This window comes from Adiantum capillus-veneris, chromosome 21 (assembly GCF_014529385.1).
Source record: "Adiantum capillus-veneris isolate H3 chromosome 21, ASM1452938v2, whole genome shotgun sequence".
Taxonomy (NCBI): Eukaryota; Viridiplantae; Streptophyta; class Polypodiopsida; order Polypodiales; family Pteridaceae; genus Adiantum; species Adiantum capillus-veneris.
The window spans coordinates 50,194,512-50,212,860 of record NC_140951.1 but is presented as its reverse complement, the minus strand read 5'-3'; positions in this window follow the sequence as shown (position 1 = coordinate 50,212,860).

Genomic DNA, 18,349 nt, shown 5'->3' with positions numbered 1-18,349 from the left:
AAAGTGCTTTTGAAAGCAATCAGCAATCTCAAGCTTAAAGTGGCTTATCCTTCCACCACCCTAGATAGGCGAGTTTTACTCCTTGACAGAGCTAAAGTGGATAGAAAACATTCTACTACTTCAGGGTCAGCAGCCTCAAATATCGAGGATGTCATGTAAAATCCAACAAGGAGTTATTGTAGTAAGTGGGTTGGCAGAGGAAGATCTGATCTTAAACAATGCTAGATATGGAGTGGAAAGTGTGAGCAGAATACAAACTGCATCGAAGCATTGACATCAAGTTTTTTTTTCTCTAGAGACTGCTTCAAGAATATGACCTTAGCAAGGATGGAGTGATCTGAAGGGTGCATACCAGGCAAATAAGACCGGATGTACCACCACAAAGACACACTACCTGCAAGGATCATAAACTTGGACAAGTATTTGGAGAAATGTTTTAGTGATTCAATGCCTATTGATGTCATTATGGTTTTTCAACCTATTTCATTCTCAAATCTTTGTAATCTTATGCCTAATGGGATAAGGCATTTGACTCTGATCAAGGGATATGTGAATCCGCGTCAGATTTCTTTGAAATCCACCACCGGGCTGTGCCATGTGTTGACAGGCACACTTGTATGTCAGTTATTTGGTCAATCGGATGTAGTATGTTGGTCGGTCATATATTTCTAGGTCGGATTGTAGTTGATCGGATTATGGTCAGCCGGACTATGGTAAATCGGATATTTCTCTAAAATCGGATGTTGGTTAGTCAGATTCTGTTAGGCTTAGTCGGATTCAGTTAGGAGGTAGGTTAAAGCTATAAATTGTAATGTTTTGAGATGAGCGAAGATATGAAAATCAGTTACGGCTCTCTCTTTCTCTTTTCTTGCTCTCTCTTAGTCTTTACATGCAGCTTTGAGAGTCGATCTCTGTGTTTTTCCCTGTTGAGGGTGTATGCCTCCAACAAAGGGGGGAGAGAGAGAGAGAGAGAGAGAGAGAGAGAGAGAGAGAGAGAGAGCTAGCAAGGGAGAAAAAGAGAGATAGATCTGCGATTATTATTGTGTATATTGCTGACAAGCAATTTCCATGCATATTGCCGCTCCTATTATCATCAATGCATTTTCTCTCTCCTTCTTCATTTATTATTCCACGATAATAGGGGCGGTTCTCAATTTTTCCTCTTATAGTGTGAACTAATGCAGCATAGGTCTTAACGCGTGTTTTGTGTCTGACAGAGACAACATATATTCACAACGGTGGACGTTTTGATTGCACAAGCACATCTTCAACTCAACAACACTGCAAGGCTCGTTATCTGCATCCATTTCCTTATGGCTATGTGTTTGCTTGGTGCAACACATAAATGCTTCCATTTCTTATAATTTTTGGAGAGACCACAATATCACCTCTCCACCATACTTTTGTATGGAACTTCTGCATGACGTCCACTGTATACTTTGCATTTTCAGTCTATGACCTACATTGCAAGGCAAAATGTTTAAGTATTCACATTGCTTTCTTGTAGCTTTACTCAAATATCGGCATGTAATTTGGACAATCAAAACGTACCTATACATCATTACAAGTCAGTAAAGCACTTTATTTCTTATTGCAGTATATTCATGCTTTATCTACTTTCTTGTTTTAGAATTTTTCACATTGTTTCCTTTAGTTTGGTTTACACACATGTTGTCTTCAAAACTATACACTCAATGTCGATCAACATCTGCACATATTATTTAGATACGCAAGTCTTTGTATATGATTGCTACCAATGCATGAAGGACCCCCCCACTCCGTAAGCGGTGGTCCATTCTGTGATATGGACACCTTGCATGAAGTCCTTGGTGCAATGATAATGGTGATTTTTTATGTGTTGCACTTTTGGGTGTCAAGCATCTCCACACATGGTCTTCCCACAATCAACAGCATATCGGATCTTTGCAATGACGATGACCCGGTCATTGAAGCTTCAATTTCAACAATCAATTGCATCATCGCCTTTGTGGTATCCTATCGGTAACGAAAGGGTTCTCCTATCGGTGTATGGCATGTCAAACCTTGAAGCCAGCATTTTTGGAATACTTTCTTCAACTACACAGAGGGTGAGGACATTCGCTTTGAGGAAATCTTGCAAATTCCACGACACTGCTCCGGAAGTGGTATGTGCTTGGCTACAAGGCGACCTTCGAGAGAAAATGATTCCTCAACAGATAGTAGATGCGGTGCTCAGAAGGGTGCTTACTGTGTAGAGGAAGGTTGCTCGGCATTTTATATCCAATCCATAACATTGCTAATGTGTATGGTCTTGGGCGATCCACTGTTAGTTGAATTTTTAGAAAGTTCATTGAAGCCATGATGCGACATAGGAGCACATTCATTTGCTAGCCAACCACACTACAAGAAAAGAAACTTGTGAAAGATGGCTTTGAAGCAAAGCAGGGCTTCCCCAATTGTTGTGGTATAATAGATGCAACACACATCAACATGGAATTGCCATCTGGTAAGCTACACGCACATTGGTTTGATAGGAACCGTAATTACTCAATGATGTAGCAAGTGGTGGTCAACAGCACTTGCGTTTCCTCGATGTCATGTGTAGTATGCCCAGTGTTTGCAATGACATCCATATGCTACGGAATTCATCATTGTACAAGAAAGCACAAACCAATTTGATGCTCGATGGCCCAGTGATTACGGTGGAGCGGCATCGAATTCAAGAATACATTCTAGGAGATGGTGGTTACTTGAACCTTTAATGCCTTGTCATATTGTTTTCTGTTGTGGAGCGTGATGATATCTTGTAACAGTTCAGCTAAAATCTTTCAAGTACACGAATTGTTGTGGAACGATCATTCGATAGCTTGAAAAATATGTGGGGCTATCTGCAACAACGAGTGAGACAACCAGACGCATTGTCACCTGCTGCATTCTACACAACATATGGGTGGACTTTGGTGTACCGTTTGATGATGATACCATTGTTGACGATGAGCAAGATTCACAACCTGTAGGGGTTTCAGTCAAGGGATTGCCCACCAGAGACGTCCTACTTGCTTACATGCAAGATGGTCACATGGACTAGTTTTTAGTACTCTATGATCTATAATTTGATGTGGACATCGTTTTGATGTCTATAATTTGACCTATACATTGGTATGTTGTCTATAAGTTGTGAAATTTTTCATTTGAGTGTCTCCATATTTGTCCTTTTTGGACCTTTACCTAGCCAAGGGGGGGGGGCGGAGAGAGAGAGAGAGAGAGAGAGAGAGAGAGAGAGAGAGAGAGAGAGAGAGAGAGAGAGAGAGAGAGAGAGAGAGAGAGAGAGAGACCCTTGTGCTCCCAATGCTTCATTAAGTTTGGTGGGGGGGGGGGGGGGGGGGGGAAGAGAGAGAGAGAGAGACCCTTGTGCTTTCAATGCTTCATTAAGTTGGGGGGGGGGGAGAGAGATAGAGAGAGAGAGAGACACAATGCACGGTGCAAAGTGTGTGGGAATTAAGTAGACACACAAATTATTTGGCCTTTGGAAGTCACACAAAATATAGAATTCAGTAGGCTTGATGATTCAAAAACACATTATGAAGCATTTAAAGAACTTAACCAAATAACAAACTAAAAGCTTGGCATGTCCAATTCTAAGTAGTGCTCCCAATGCTTCATTAAGTTTTGGGTTTTTTTTTGGGGAAGGGGGGGGGGGGGGAGGGGGGGGGGGAGAGAGAGAGAGAGAGAGATTTTCTTACTAACACGGTGCCAATAAAGTGTTTAGAATCAAAATATCACAAACATTTTTGTATTTAAGTCAGTGTCCCTTAATTTTAAGAGGTGGACTGCCTCTTTTGATGCTCCCAATGTCTCCTTTGCACCCCTATCTGTGAGATAGAGAGAGAGAGAGCACAATGTTTGTAGCTTCCCTATGTGTGTGTGTGTGTGTGTGTGTGTGTGTGAGAGAGAGAGAGAGAGAGAGAGAGAGAGAGAGAGAGAGCCCACAATGTTTGTAGCTTTTAAATCAATGCCCCTCCATTTTAAGTAGTGCTCCCAATGCTTCATTTAGTTTGTAGCTTTTAAATCAATGCCCCTCCATTGCATTGTACAAACAACCTTACAAAACTATGACCCCTTCACCAAATGAAAAGAGTGTACATACTCATGTGAATGGATAACAGTAGTTTCTTTAGTTTGATTAGCTTATCAAAATCATAGAAATGATTAACCATTGAGCACAGCAAAATAATGGCACTAAAGCACAAACTCATTTGATTACATTATCGAAGTCATAAAAATGATTAACCATTCAACAAAGCCAAATAATGGCATCCAATAATAAAAATTAATGCACAAACTCATTTGAAACTACCTGCATGGAGGCAGTGCCATAAAAGCCTTTGCCAGTGAGGAATAAAAGAAGGTGAGGCATGCTCCACAGAGAGAGAGAGAGCAGCAATGAGCTGGTGAGATGTCTTAGCATCATCTTCGTGTGGTTTTTGAGGATCTAGGGAGCAGACCGAGAGGTTTGGAAATGGAGAGTACTACACACTGCAAGTTGCACGTAGTAGGCAGAGAGAGAGAGATACCTTGTCGTCTTGCAATCGTGCAACTGCAACCAACATTATGATGCACTTCCGTTCCAATGTCGCGGGATGCATGAATGCAAGCGTGCAGCGGGAAGAGGCAGTGCAATCATCAATTTATCAGAGAGGTGCATGGTTTCCAATTTTGTCATTCGGTCACAATGCAATCACCACTACCACTTGGAATCTAGTGGGTGTTAGAGTGGTGTGAAGGGTGGGTGAGGCACCCTCAATGAAACTCAGGGTAGATCCATCAATCTCGGTGGTAGGCCCTCCACAATCGCTATGGGACTCCCACACCATGCAAAGATGTTCCTCCACAACCGCTTGCAAGGCCCCTATGGGGGAGCGCTCTTAGGCTTTGGTGTTTGGCAAATTCATTTTCTACGATCTGGATTTTCTTTTTGTGAACACTGTAGGAGAGGCACCTCCAAAAATCATATGGTGTGCTTTCCGATCATCGGAGGGTGTCATTGCCCACAACGGCACTTGCATGCAATGCCCATGACGCTATTACTTGCATGATCTCTCTCACCCCACATTCTTCAACCGTAAAGAAGAGCTTGGCGAGTTGAACGCTTTGTTGATGCGACAAAGCCTGGGCCATGTCGGTAAGATGATATTGTTAACCGGCTCTCTAGACTGTGGGAAGTCAGCGTTGATAAGGGAGTTTGTGCGCAGACTGTGAGAACTTATAGATTAACTTAATGTGATGAATACCATTGTTCATTAATATGCTAATGTCAAGAAATAAGAGAGTGCACGATAGGAATAGAGCAATGACACTAGATTGCACTTGAGTGGAGAAAGAACACCTTGTTACAAATGAGGGCAGCTTATGGGATCTCTATACAAGTTGAGGTATTGGGGAATATCCATCACATGTGAATTTTAGGTAGGTCGAAAAAGAAACATGTTGAACCTACATAGGTGGAAGGAGTCCATGTGGGAATTAGGTGTAAGGAGTTTGGGAATAGAGGTAGGTGGAAAGGAGTCCACCCTTACACTAAAATAATAATTAGCTTTCACATCCCCCTTAAGGGTGGACTTCTCGATGTAACGCATTGAGATTGATGAACAAACACTTTGTGAGATAGCCATGTTGTAGACACATGTCACACATGGCATCCCCCCTCAAAGAGAAGTTCATCCAGTAGGGATCAAACTCAAACCATGAGATAAGGCATGAGAGATGCACTCAATTGCTTGCCAAAGTATGTACTCCGATGTGCCAAGAAGAGGTATGTCATCCACAAAGAGGCCTAAGATAGCCATGCCTTTAGAGGTCTTCCATATGTAGATATTTGTAGCTAGTCTAATATGATGAATTATTCATAAAAAAAGACAGTGCGGGTGAAGATAAACTTGTGATGGTCTGGGGTATAGAGGCGGTATTCCTTGTTGTCAAAATGATCACCGTAGCCAACAAAAGTCGTGCGTTGAGCATGCGGTGATAGTTTTGATCGAGGTTTCATCACAAGTGGGTATGCAATGCTGCCAAAGATGCGAAGGTGGCCAAGATGAGGTGGGTGACCATGCCAGAGGGTGTAGGAGGTAGTAGTAGGATTGTGGGTGGATGGGATGTGGTTCTGAATGTAGCAAGTAGTGGTGGTAGCTTCTTCCCACTAGGTGTCTGGGAGGCTTGGCACGAGAAGCTTCGAATAGTGTGCGATTCTTGCGCTCAACAGCACGACCGTTTTGTTGTGGGTTGTCAGGACACCGGAAAGGCCGGACTAGACAAGGGCAGGGCCGAGCTAGGCGGTGTGGAAAAGGGAGTCCAACTAGGGCAAAGGGCCAGGTGCTTGCCTATATAATGGGTGGTTGCGTGGTGGACTCTCAAGCTCTAGCTTCCCTTGCCTTACATTGGTATCAGAGCTTAGGTCTATTTATGGGAAAGGGGGAAGGGCATGGAGCTTTCTAACCACTCAAGCTTGCATGTCGAGGTCATACATAGTGGGGAGAACCCCTTAGCAAGGGAGACGATGAAGCCGCAGCCCGTGTGCACGCTACCTTGGCAAGGGAGGACTGGTGGATAACCTTACAGAGTTGGTCATTCGTGCATTCCATAGACTACCGTGTCTACACCTATGGCAATCGTTGAACCACTCTCCGGAAAGGTGGCAAAGAGGAGACTTTCCACAGTCGATTTTTGCAAAGCCAAAGTGCAAAAGTTATGTTTCAATTGTATGGGACAGCATCAACGGAAACATTGTCCCCATGTACTGCATTATTAGCTCTTCGAGGGATTTTGCGGCTAAGTAGTCAATCAATTTCTTGCATGCTCTTGAGAGGTTATCTTCCCTTCAGATAACCCTTTTTGGTTAGTTGTAAATGATACAATACCTGGCTTAGTATAGCATATTCAGTCACGATATAACACATAATGATTTCTTTAAGCAATTCTGACATGGTCATTTAGCTAAAAGTGACAAAGTTTGTATTGAGACTTTCCATAGTTGGCATATGCTATGAGCATACCAACTTGGAAGGAATTTGACACTATGCTTGCATGCTCTTTCACTACATACTAGACGGGCGTGAAAGCCATATGAGAGTGTATATGATATACATGACGGAAGCCGGGTTAGATTATGTTAAGATCTGCTCGATTATTCATGTAAAGGAACAGTTATGCAAAGCAAATAATTTTTCCAGCTACACGAGAAGCAAGGCTTCTAACTCATGCTAAGATAATGCCAATGGGACGTCAAGGTAATTGGCACACAAGTTTGGGGCACTGGCAAACATTGGGATATCACTTCCCAAGCATTCCTACCGGTACCGACTATGCAAGGCACTTATGATTTTGGCTTGTATGTTAGAGCCCGTCCCTGTAGCCAAGGGCTTACAATTTTGTCTGCATGGGTTCCGCACGACATGCTACCCTATGAATTACATTGACTACCCTATGAGTGTTCCGATATCACAATTTGCAACTCTGTCACGGACAGTCTAAAACAAGAATTGTTTTAATATGATTGTTGGTTGCTATCAAAACGCAGCAGCATTAGAAGGAACCTACTTTACTTAGCAGCCGATGCTAAGTCCTTCTCATACAATCACGACCCCTGCATGGTAGGTGGGTCGAAATGAGTTTTATGCTATTTTGTTACCTCTCTCAATGAGAGCGTCATACCTGGAAAATGTGGACTGCTTATACAATAGGCTGCAATTTGGACATAAGATGCTTAAGAGCATACAGCTTGCATATACCCTCTAAAACCTTAAGGAAAGTTCCTCTCTCTCTTTACGAGAATAATGTGCAAATTGTCTACGAAACTTTTGACACATGTTTTGCTGGTGAGTCAGTCTGAGCCAAGGTGCTCTACCTCTCAGCTGACACGTGACTAAGATGCTATTCAAATTATTATATATCGGTTTGTACATTGAACACTAATTTGCATCATGGCTATGAGCTACATTGTATAAGAGCCATTGTCAAGCCAAGGGTAAGACCTAACTACTGGCATTCTTTGGGTGATTGTTTTCAAGATCAAACAAGCTCTACCCAAGGAAGTACACATCGACATTATTGGACAAGTAAGATTCTTGACAGTACGGAGGTCTAGGGTGTTACTTTTGCACTATATGTTTCTAGTGCGACGTTCAAGTTGAGTTCTTAATACTCTTCCATTCTAGACTATGGGGTCTAGAGTCGGTAAATAGTTGAGACAGCATGGCTGTTGATACGAGCTAGGCATCTCACTTGTGTGGATTTCTTGCTCTCTCTGTAGCACTACGAGTGTCTATGGTATCCCTGTTTTTGGGTACGACCCCGCAGGTGCTTACTAAATCATAAGATGGTCATGGAGGATTACAGTTTGATCTAGTCCCGTTATACTTTCAAGGAAAGACTTCCGCAATCTACCACGTGGTAGCAAAACAATTCAACTTTTCAAGTTGACTCCCATCATTCTTCACACGGTTAACTATGTTGGTTACGATTACCTGCTAGTCAAGCAGTTTCTACAAAGGGTCTTACCAAACGGTTTGACTATGTAGAGCCTAATCAAAGGGTTTGCATTGCAAAGGCAACACCCAAGGTTTCCAGTGCAATGTTGCTTGTTTTCTCACAGATGAACAACGTGTACCTCTGTATTTCAGTACGAGTAAGTGAACAATCAGTTCAATCCAGATACGCATCTATTGATTTGGTGTTATCCAGTTTTTAGTATGCACTGCTTGGATGTTTCAAGTCATTTAAATACACTTGAATATTTCAGGGTCATGCCAAGGGCAGGTTGAAACAAGTATTTTTGGGCCATAGTGTCCAATATACATTAAGATGATGAATCCACTTGTCGGATTCGATTTGGCACATGTTGTTACATGGGATACAACGTGGTCTAGGGACTCAAGAGGTTTAGCCAGCGTAGAGCAAGGATAATGAGGGTCCCTCTCACTCCCATCGTAGAGTGTTTACGTTAACCTCTACACACAAGTATGTCTTGTACTTGAAGAATGTTCTTTTTTCAGACATTCTTACATGAGACATATTCCACATGTGGAGGATATGAGTCTCTGGGACCAACACTGGCGCCCACTATATCAAGTATGTGTCAAGACAAAGTCCCTAAGTGCTGGTCTAATCAGTTTTCTAGACCATTTGTAGCACTACGTATCAGGAGGAATTTCAGTGGCCATAAATTTTTGGATACTTAGCATGACTTGTTCACGTACAAGTACTACGAAACAACATTACAGATGGTTGTTTATACATATAGCAAGGCTCTATGTTGTTACTGAAAAAGTTTCATTGTTTGAACCTAGAAGTGATCAATGTTTTACCTTCTATTATGGTTCAAACGTTTCAACAAGGCTTGCACAAGATTGCAACTGAAAGTATTTATTTTCTTTTTAGAATTATGTACATTCCTTTTTAATATGTGCTAGACGCATCACATTTGCCATAAGTATTGGCAAGGATCACCATGAATATCCAGGTTTGGGTCTCTTCTTAGCTAAATGAACACACACTAGGTGTTATGGGCCTTAGTGTTTAGCAAAGGCTGATTTGGAACAGCAGGTATATTCCTAAAGTTGTTGCTTATGAAACATTTTTTTGCACTCTATGTGCAGTATCTCCATGAGTTTACTCCTCGGTCTACCAATCACCAATAGAGGTCATAGCTCGGTTTGGATGCTTATAGATCTTTCAAGTTAACCACGATGGTTATTCGTCCAATTGTTGATTCCTCAGCAATGTGGTATGATATTGTCATTCCCATTTACCAGCCATCTGGAAAGACTGGCTGTAAATCATGGGGGAAACGCACCACAATACTGTCACTTATCCAAGAGGGATATGTAGGTTACAAAGTGTAATCTTGTGCTAAAGGATATGCAAGTGCGTACGTTAACACCACGCGATCCCATTAGTAAGCATTTATTGCTCTACTTGGAGTTTGCTTATAAAGATTAAAGCATAGTTGCAACTAGGTGTAGTCTCTTCATGTATAAATCAAGTTCTCAACCTTGAACACTAGTGATGGTGGGGTTGTTTACAACTCAAATTGGAAAACAATTCAAGGACTTAAACGTGGCTAATGAGTATATTAGCAAGTTAATTTCTTGAAAAGTGAAAAGAGGTACTCTTTAGGGTACATCCTTGTGTGATAACTCGTTTTGAATACTCATGGGTGTTCTACATGGAGTCTACACACAATGATATGATAGGACTCGGTAACACAAGCTAGTTGCAAACGGACAACAATGTGGAAAATCAAGATGTTACTCTTGGTTTCATTGAACCTGCTACGGAACCGTGTTCCGGTCAACCAAAAAGCTGGATCCATGAAGGATGCCACTTGGGAAAACATTAGTGTTCTTACGAAGAAGTTCCACACTTTTGTTTCCGAGGACAAAAATTCTTCTTTAAGGGGGGAGTAATGTCAGGACACAGGCAAGGCCTGACTAGACAAGGGTAGGGCCATGCTAGGCAGTGTGGAACGGGGAGTCCAACTAGGGAAAAGGGCTAGGAGCTTGCCTATATAATGGGTGGTTGGGTGGTGGACTCTCAGGCTCTAGCTTCCCTTGCCTTACATGGGTGGTCAGTGATAGAGAATTCATGTTGAATGCCAACAGAAAGACATAGATCTTTGAATGCATGAGAAGTGTACTCCCCAACATGATTCGTGCGGAGAGTTTTAATGTGGGAGCCATGTTTAGTCTCGACTAGTGCCTTGAATGTGCAAAAATGAGAGAAGGTTGAGGATTTCTCAGCCATGTAGTGAGTAGCTGTGTATTTTGAGAAATCATTCATAAAACTAGGCATATACTTATTGCCCATGAGGGAGTTGGCGGGCAATGGGCCACAAACATCAGAGTGGATGAGGTCGAGAGGTGCAGTGGTGCGTGATGATGATGTGGGAAATGGGACATGATGTGCTTTAGCAAGAATTCAGCCCTCACAAAGTGTGATGTGAGTGAGGTGCTTGGGAAGACCTAGTGCAAGTTAGCAATGAGTGAGTTGGTGTAAAACATATTGAGAAATATTTCCTAGTTTATAACGCCATTCGAGTGTGTTTCTTGTGTTTTTATGGATGATGTAGATGCATGTGTAGGTGATGAGTCGCTTAATGGATAAAGACACCCAGTTTTAGGGACCAAAAGTGTGACATAATGACCATCTCAGCCTTCTCACATGAATTTGATGATGATGCCGTTGTCAGTTAACTCGCTAACAGAGATGAGATTTTTCTTGAGGCCAGGGACATAACATACGTGAGCAATAGTGGTGTGTAGGCCATTAGGTAGGTTAATGACAGCATCTCTATAGGCTTTGGCGAGTTGGATTATGTTATCACCAAGGCATACTTCTAGAGGGTGTTCTAGATAAGTGATGTTGGATAGCGAGTGTATGTGATATGTCATATGATGGGTGGTGCCCGTATCAAGTAGCCAGATATTGGGATATGAAGTAGCTAGTGGCATATAGTTGCAAAGGATAAGATGGGCTATCATGAGTAGATATGTCATCATAATAAACTTGACCATAAATAGAAGGAGATGGTTAGCCATAGCTTGTCCCCCTTGATGGTAAGAAGGATATGGATTAGGGTGAGAGATAGGAAAATTACCTTGATTGCGTGGTTGTCGACAGTCCTTTGTGAGGTGTCCAAAGCGATGACAGTTGGCGCATTGCTTTGAATATTGGTGGCTGCAGTGGCTTTGAAACTGCGACTTTCTTTCAAAATTATTGTGTTGTCGAGGATGGCCCGAACGTTGAGGCTTCTTGCCGTTGTAAGGGCGTGAGTTTCTTGTCATAGTGACAAGTGTTGTAGAATTCTGAGAGATGCTAGTATAGTCGCAAAGCGTTTCCTCCTTATGGATCTTGGCTACAAGATTTTGTAGCTGCAAGTTAGCCGTGGTGGCTTGTGTAGTGATAAAGGCTCTCCATGATGCAGGTAGGGAAGCCAATAAGAGCATATTTTGAAGCTCTTCAGGGATGGCAAGCCTTGAGATAAGTACTTCATCTATAAGTATTTGTCACGTCTTCAAAAACTTGGAGGATGACTGACCCTCTTGCATGGTAGTGTTTACCATTTTTTTAATCAAAGAAACTTGGTAGACGAGGTCAGTGTGCTCATAGTTCTTCTCAAAGAACTTCCAAATGGCGCTAGTAATTAATAGTAAACCATTAATTGGGAGATGCTCTCCAATATCCCCCCCTTTTTGGTTGCACACTGCTCTCGTAGGCTGAGGCCCCCCCCCCCCCCCCCCCCCCCCCCCTCCCCCTTTCCCGCAATCGTTCTCTCCTTCCCTTTTTCCGATGCACACTGCTCGCGTCGGCTGAGTCATCCCTCAATCTACAGAAGCGACACTGTCTCCCTTCGGCCTGCGTATCCCACGTATCGTGAGCGACAGAGAGCTCATGCCGGCATGCAAATCTGCTCTGTTGTGTGTGTGTGTGTGTGTGTGTGTGTGTGTGTGAGAGAGAGAGAGAGAGAGAGAGAGAGAGCATGCAAGCTGCACTTGTAGGCTCCCATGCAGCACTACCAGATTCAGCTCCATGCACAACTTTAGTTTCCGGAACTCTGGCCCCGGCATCTACCTAGATTCTTGCCTTCCCAGTTATTTTCAAGAATCGTAGGGACATACTCTTGCGCTACTTCATTCGCGTAGTCCTCGCAGAGCTTCTTTAGGAAGTGGCTGTGTGATGCATCCGCCTTGCGGGGCCATCATGTCCACTCGGTCACCATCGGTCACCTCACGGAAGCAGACGCCCACCGCTATCTTATGAGCCTACTTCCCGAGCAGTTCAGAGAAGGTGTGGACTCTATATAGGATGATGTGTTTTTGTATGTGGGTGAGAACTTCCTCCTCATGCAGGACTTCGCCCATGATACAGAGGCGGCAGGGCTCGATTCGCTTGCCAAGCTGACGAGCTCGTGAGATCTGGATTCCAACCAGATGCACACTCCGAAGTTTTCATCACATCTACACGAGGCAGGCCGGAGTGGTCTTTGAAGGAATGGCGGGCTGTGGTGAGTAGGTTTTGCCTCCACAGAGGATATCGTGCTTTCAGATGTCAGCCTTCTCAAGGAAGTGTCAGCCCGAGCGATCAACTCCCTCATCCGATACAACAGTATAGAGAGTACAGTGGTAAAAAGGATGGTGACTTAGCCCACATTCCTGCTGATCGTTGGCCCATTGTGCAGAAGCTCCATCATGAAGTCATGAACATGTATGCTTTAGGTGGCAGAGCATGATATATTACTTCGTTTTGTTGATGGCAGCTTGACCTCGTTATGTGGGAGGAGGGACAGCTTTTCTCAAGCTTAATGCACGAAATTTTTGCTGAAGCCAATTATGTCTACATTTGAACATAATCGGATTTTGAAAGAGCCTTCATTGATGTGTGTGTGTGTGTGTGTGTGTGTGTGTTTGTGTGTGTGTGTGTGTGTGTGTGTGTGAGAGAGAGAGAGAGAGAGAGAGAGAGAGAGAGAGCTACCTACTAACAAGAATTCCAAAATATAAAACCAAGTAGTTCATATCTAGCAATATGTGATAATAATCACCTTCAAAATATTTTCTTAAACTTGGAGCCCAATCACAAGCAACCACTAGATGAAGTAGTTTTTGTTCAAAATGTAAGAACTTGCCCATGATAGCTAGGCCAAAAACGAAAGAAAATGATTCTTGTGTGAAAATATACTCAATGCCGGAGATAGGTGAGTAATGAATGAGGGAAGTTCACACTACAAGGAGTCATGAATGGTCTAATAAGAAGGATGTGAGGTCTCTTACAAGAAGGCTTCAGCACAAGGTTGCTTTAAAAAAAAAAAAAGTGAGGTAGGTGCTCGGTAGGTGGGCACTACTTCATCAATACTTTAGTGCAGCAATATATGATGTATATTCTGACCTTCTTCACAAATTCAACACGATCAGCAAAGGCACGAACCTTAGATCATGAATGCTATACTCCTCTATGAGCAAATGCACAACCTTAGATCATGAATGCTATACTCCTCTATGAGCAACGGCATGATCCTTACATAGCATGCTAGAAACTGTCAATGATAAGGCCGTCTTTTTGTCATTTCTATTTGACTCTCGTGTGGCCAGAGAATCCACTTGGGATACACCAAGAGCCTAGTTGGTGATGCTCTCACCATGGGTGCCCTCTTGTGTTTTCCAGCCATGTTGGCTTTTGCTATTGTGCAGTTCGATCAAGAACCAAATCCTCTTCCCAAACTTCACAATATTTGTCTGACCAACTCGAGAAGACAAAAGGTAGCCTTATTTTTCCCTTTGCTAGAGGAAGTCATACTATTGGGAGGTAATTATAGCACAAGCATGATGGGACTTCGTTAGGTAAAAGATGCTACTATGTTTTTTTTTTCCATGAAAGGCGATAGGAGGATTGTATTAGAAAAGAAACAACATTACATGTATCTGGGGAGAAGAGGACAGGCTAAACCTATTTTTTCATAACGACCATTAAATACAAAAAAATTACAACAGACTTCCAGTATCCCTTTACAATCAGACTCGAGTACTTCCCGGCAGAGGACTCAGGACATCCGGGAGGTGCGCAATTAGACGAAGGCTGTTGAAGTGCTGCCTTCTAACTTTTTCCTCTTAAGACTTGCAGTCGTCGATCATGCACTGGAGGTGAGTGTAGGAGCCATCCAGCAAAACTTCTTGTTGTTTCTTGATGTTTGCGATGTTATAGAAATCCATGCAGTTGGTAAGGACTTTACGATTGGCCTCGTAGATCCTGCATTGTTCAAGGTTGAGTTGGTTTACCTGCAAGGAAAGTTGGGAAAAAAGTATTCTCAAACTTTTAGTATGGTAAACATTGTTAAAGATAGTTTCATTCCTTTCATGCCTTATGATCCAGAAGAATTCTCCTCGGATCCTGTTCCACACATTAGGAAATTTCAGAGGTCATTTGGAGGGCCATATGAAGAGAGAGAATAATAGAGCGCGTCCAATGAGCACGAAGGCTACGTTACGTAGGAAAGTACGTGGAAAGACTCAAAAAATAAGAAAATAGCATAAAACTTTCACGAATCTAGGATTGTAGCATCGTAATTTTCTTCCTTTTACCGAGCTTTTAGGTGCTTGCATGTGGTCCCACTTCTGATATTCTCTTATGGTCATTAACGTACTAGAGGGTGACCATTAAGCCCGCACAAGATATTGGAATTCTAAAACACTTTCCCTCCATTAGAATGCTTTCAAAGTGAATCTCCCTCCACTAAAGCTTTTCTCTAAGAGCTATGGCTTCCACGTCTTCTCGCCCAAGAGGCTCCAGGTGTTTACTGTCTCTCACACCAACAACCAACAACTGCACTTTGCCTAGAAGGCCAAGTAGTAGCATATCCTCAATTACAATACCAGCTTCAATAAGTGCAGAGAACCAATGGGTTGGACAAAGGATAAACAAAGGTTCATGGGTCCTCATGCAACCAAGAAGACCCAAGAGGTCTAGTGGTATCAACGTTTACCGCTCAGCATGGAAGGCCAGAGTGTTGGATTTCAAAGTTGAAATCGGCAAAAGATCTGTAAAGGAAGTTCTTGTTCAGCATGTGTTTACCCATCCAGAGGTGATAGCAAACAGTGGAAATGTATCAGATATACATCAACCACGTTGCAATTGTAAGTACTCTTGACATGTGAACTTACTGATACTCTCATTATAACTTTTCTTATATATTTTGCAATGTTTCTCCCGCTTGTTATGAGCAATGTCTCCATTCTTCACAGCACAATTACATTAAATTTGCCATTTGTACTTATTGATACTCTTAGTTTAACTCTTCTTATATATATTGCAGATGTTTATCCCTCTTCTTATGAGCAATGGGAGCCTGTGGAGTGCATAATAGGCCTCTTCCATGTTGTTCATGCCCACATTGGTTCTCTACAGTATTCAGGGAGGAGCAGCAAAAGACTGGCTGATGAGGGAATATTTTTTTATGACCACTTCTACCAACTCAGCTCAGGGAATAAGAATGGCATGTTGGTGAAAGTGCCTCTACCAACGGATTGGAACACTGTGGACTGGTCAGTTCCCGAGGAAACAATGGTGGAGGCAATGCGAAGTAAGCTCTACAAGGATATACAAAGGTCTCTACGTAGCTCTATTCCCACCAAACTGGTTAGAATTGCAAACTTCTGTCCTGTTGCACTCTTCATAGAGCTGTTTCATAGCTACAACATCCGTGTTACGAAAACTATGTTCATGTGCAAGTCATTTCAGCAGTCATCCAGTGACAAACTTCTTGAGAGAGGATGGTATGCAAAGGAAGAGATTGGTTTACGGTGCGAGGTCGCGCTTGATACTCTAGTTGTCAAGTACATGATTGCAAGCCAATCACTGTTACTCTCGTTTTGGTATATGCGATCACAAATGCTCAACGGTAAGTACATTCCTATTGACCAGGTTTCTGTAGGTTTGGAAGATAATCCTGCTGTGGATGTGGAAGTGATTGATAAAGAGCATGGCCTACTGTTGGTGGTTACAATAAGGGAGCTATGCAGTCTTCAGCATTTGCGGCATGACATAATTGAAGAGTCAATGGACAAGGACCTATCAGATTTTTCCTTTTTCCTAGCTGGCCGTAAATTGATGCATGCAGGTTTGTAACTTCTTCACCCTTGGCCCTTTCAGAATTTTATTGGGTTTTCCAAGTCTTTTCTTTGGGGTTGCAGATCTGCTACTTGCTTTAGATGCTAATCCTGGTCCCTTGCCTGCCTTCCTTGCAGTGGCTTTTGTTCTAGCCATTTCACTGTACACAAAGAGAAGAGTCTCTCTCTCTCTCTCTCTCTCTCTCTCTCTCTCTCTCTCTCTCTCTCTCTCTCTCTCTCTCTCTCCCTTTCTATAGCTTAGCATATTTAAATAGAGAGAGAGAGAGAGAGAGAGTGAGAGAGCCCATTACTAAAGGCGCGCGTGGAGCACGTTTTGACCTCAACAAACACCTCCGCGCGCCGTTAGTATAAGGTAAAAGAAATACTCACTCTCTCTCTCTCTCTATAACACTCAGACATACACTGGTCAATGCACAGTACTAACGGCGCGCATAGAGACATGCACACCGGTTATGCCTCTCTACGCGCGCCTTTGGTATAGAGAGAGAGAGAGAGAGAGAGAGAGAGAGAGAGAGAGAGAGAGAGAGAGAGAGGCTATGTGTGTGTGTGTGTGTGCGTGCCTGTATTTGTGTGTGTGTGTGTGTGTGTGTAAGTTATATTTGTGTGTGTGTGTCTCTCTATGTGTGTGTGTGTGTGTGTATGTTATATTTGTGTCTCTGTGTGTGTGTGTGTATGTTTTATATGTGTGTCTGTGTGTTTGTGAGTGAGTGTGTGTGTGTGTGTGTGTGTGTGTGTTGTACTTGTGACTGTTTGTGTGTGTTGTTTGTTAAGACTGAGCTTGGTACTGTGACAGAAACAGAGATAGAGCGATAGAGGCAAAGGCAGAGGGAGAGGCAGACCTTCGTTATGTCGATGGGTCGGCTTGCTGTCGGAGACGCAGACGACGGCTCTTGCACTCTCTCTCTCTCTCTCTCTCTCTCACTCACTCTCTTTCACGAGGTGTGGTTTTTCTCTCTCTTGACCTCTATATATGACGTACAAAAGTATACGGTCTCAATAATGACCGCACGTGTGACAACATGCAATTATACTCTAATTTATAGTGACACGTGGGGCGCCGCCGTGTGTATCCGTTATAAGTGTGATTTTGAGAGAGAGAACAATAGAGAGAGAGAGAGAGAGAGAGAGAGAGAGAGAGAGAGAGAGAGAGAGAGAGAGAGAGAGCCATAGAAAGAGAGAGAGTGATAAAGAGAGAGAGAGAGAGAGTGATAGAGAGACAGAGAGAGAGAAAGAGAGAATAGATTGTGAGAGAGATAGAGAGAGGGAGAGACACAGATTGAGAGAGAGATAGAGAGAGGGACTCCTTACTCTCAGAGAGAGAGAGAGAGGGAGGGAGAGAGACAGAGTCAGTTTGACACACAAAAAGCAATGGAGGAGACACCTCCCTTGGAGTTCCTGCAAACCCCACCAACAAAAGGTGATCTCTCATTTTTTCTCTCTGTATTTCCAACATTTGGTACAAATTGTGTGTGTGTGTGTGTGTGTGTGTAAACAAAGAAAAACCCAGACTGTTGTTCAACACACACACACACACACACACACCTCAACACATACTTCCATAGACAGAGACACACACACACATACACACAGACACACACACAGAGATATACACATTCTCTCTCTCCCTCCCCTCTCTGTCCCCGTTACTAACGGCGCGCAGAGCCAACCAAACACTGGCTGCAGCTCTCTCCGCGCGCCTA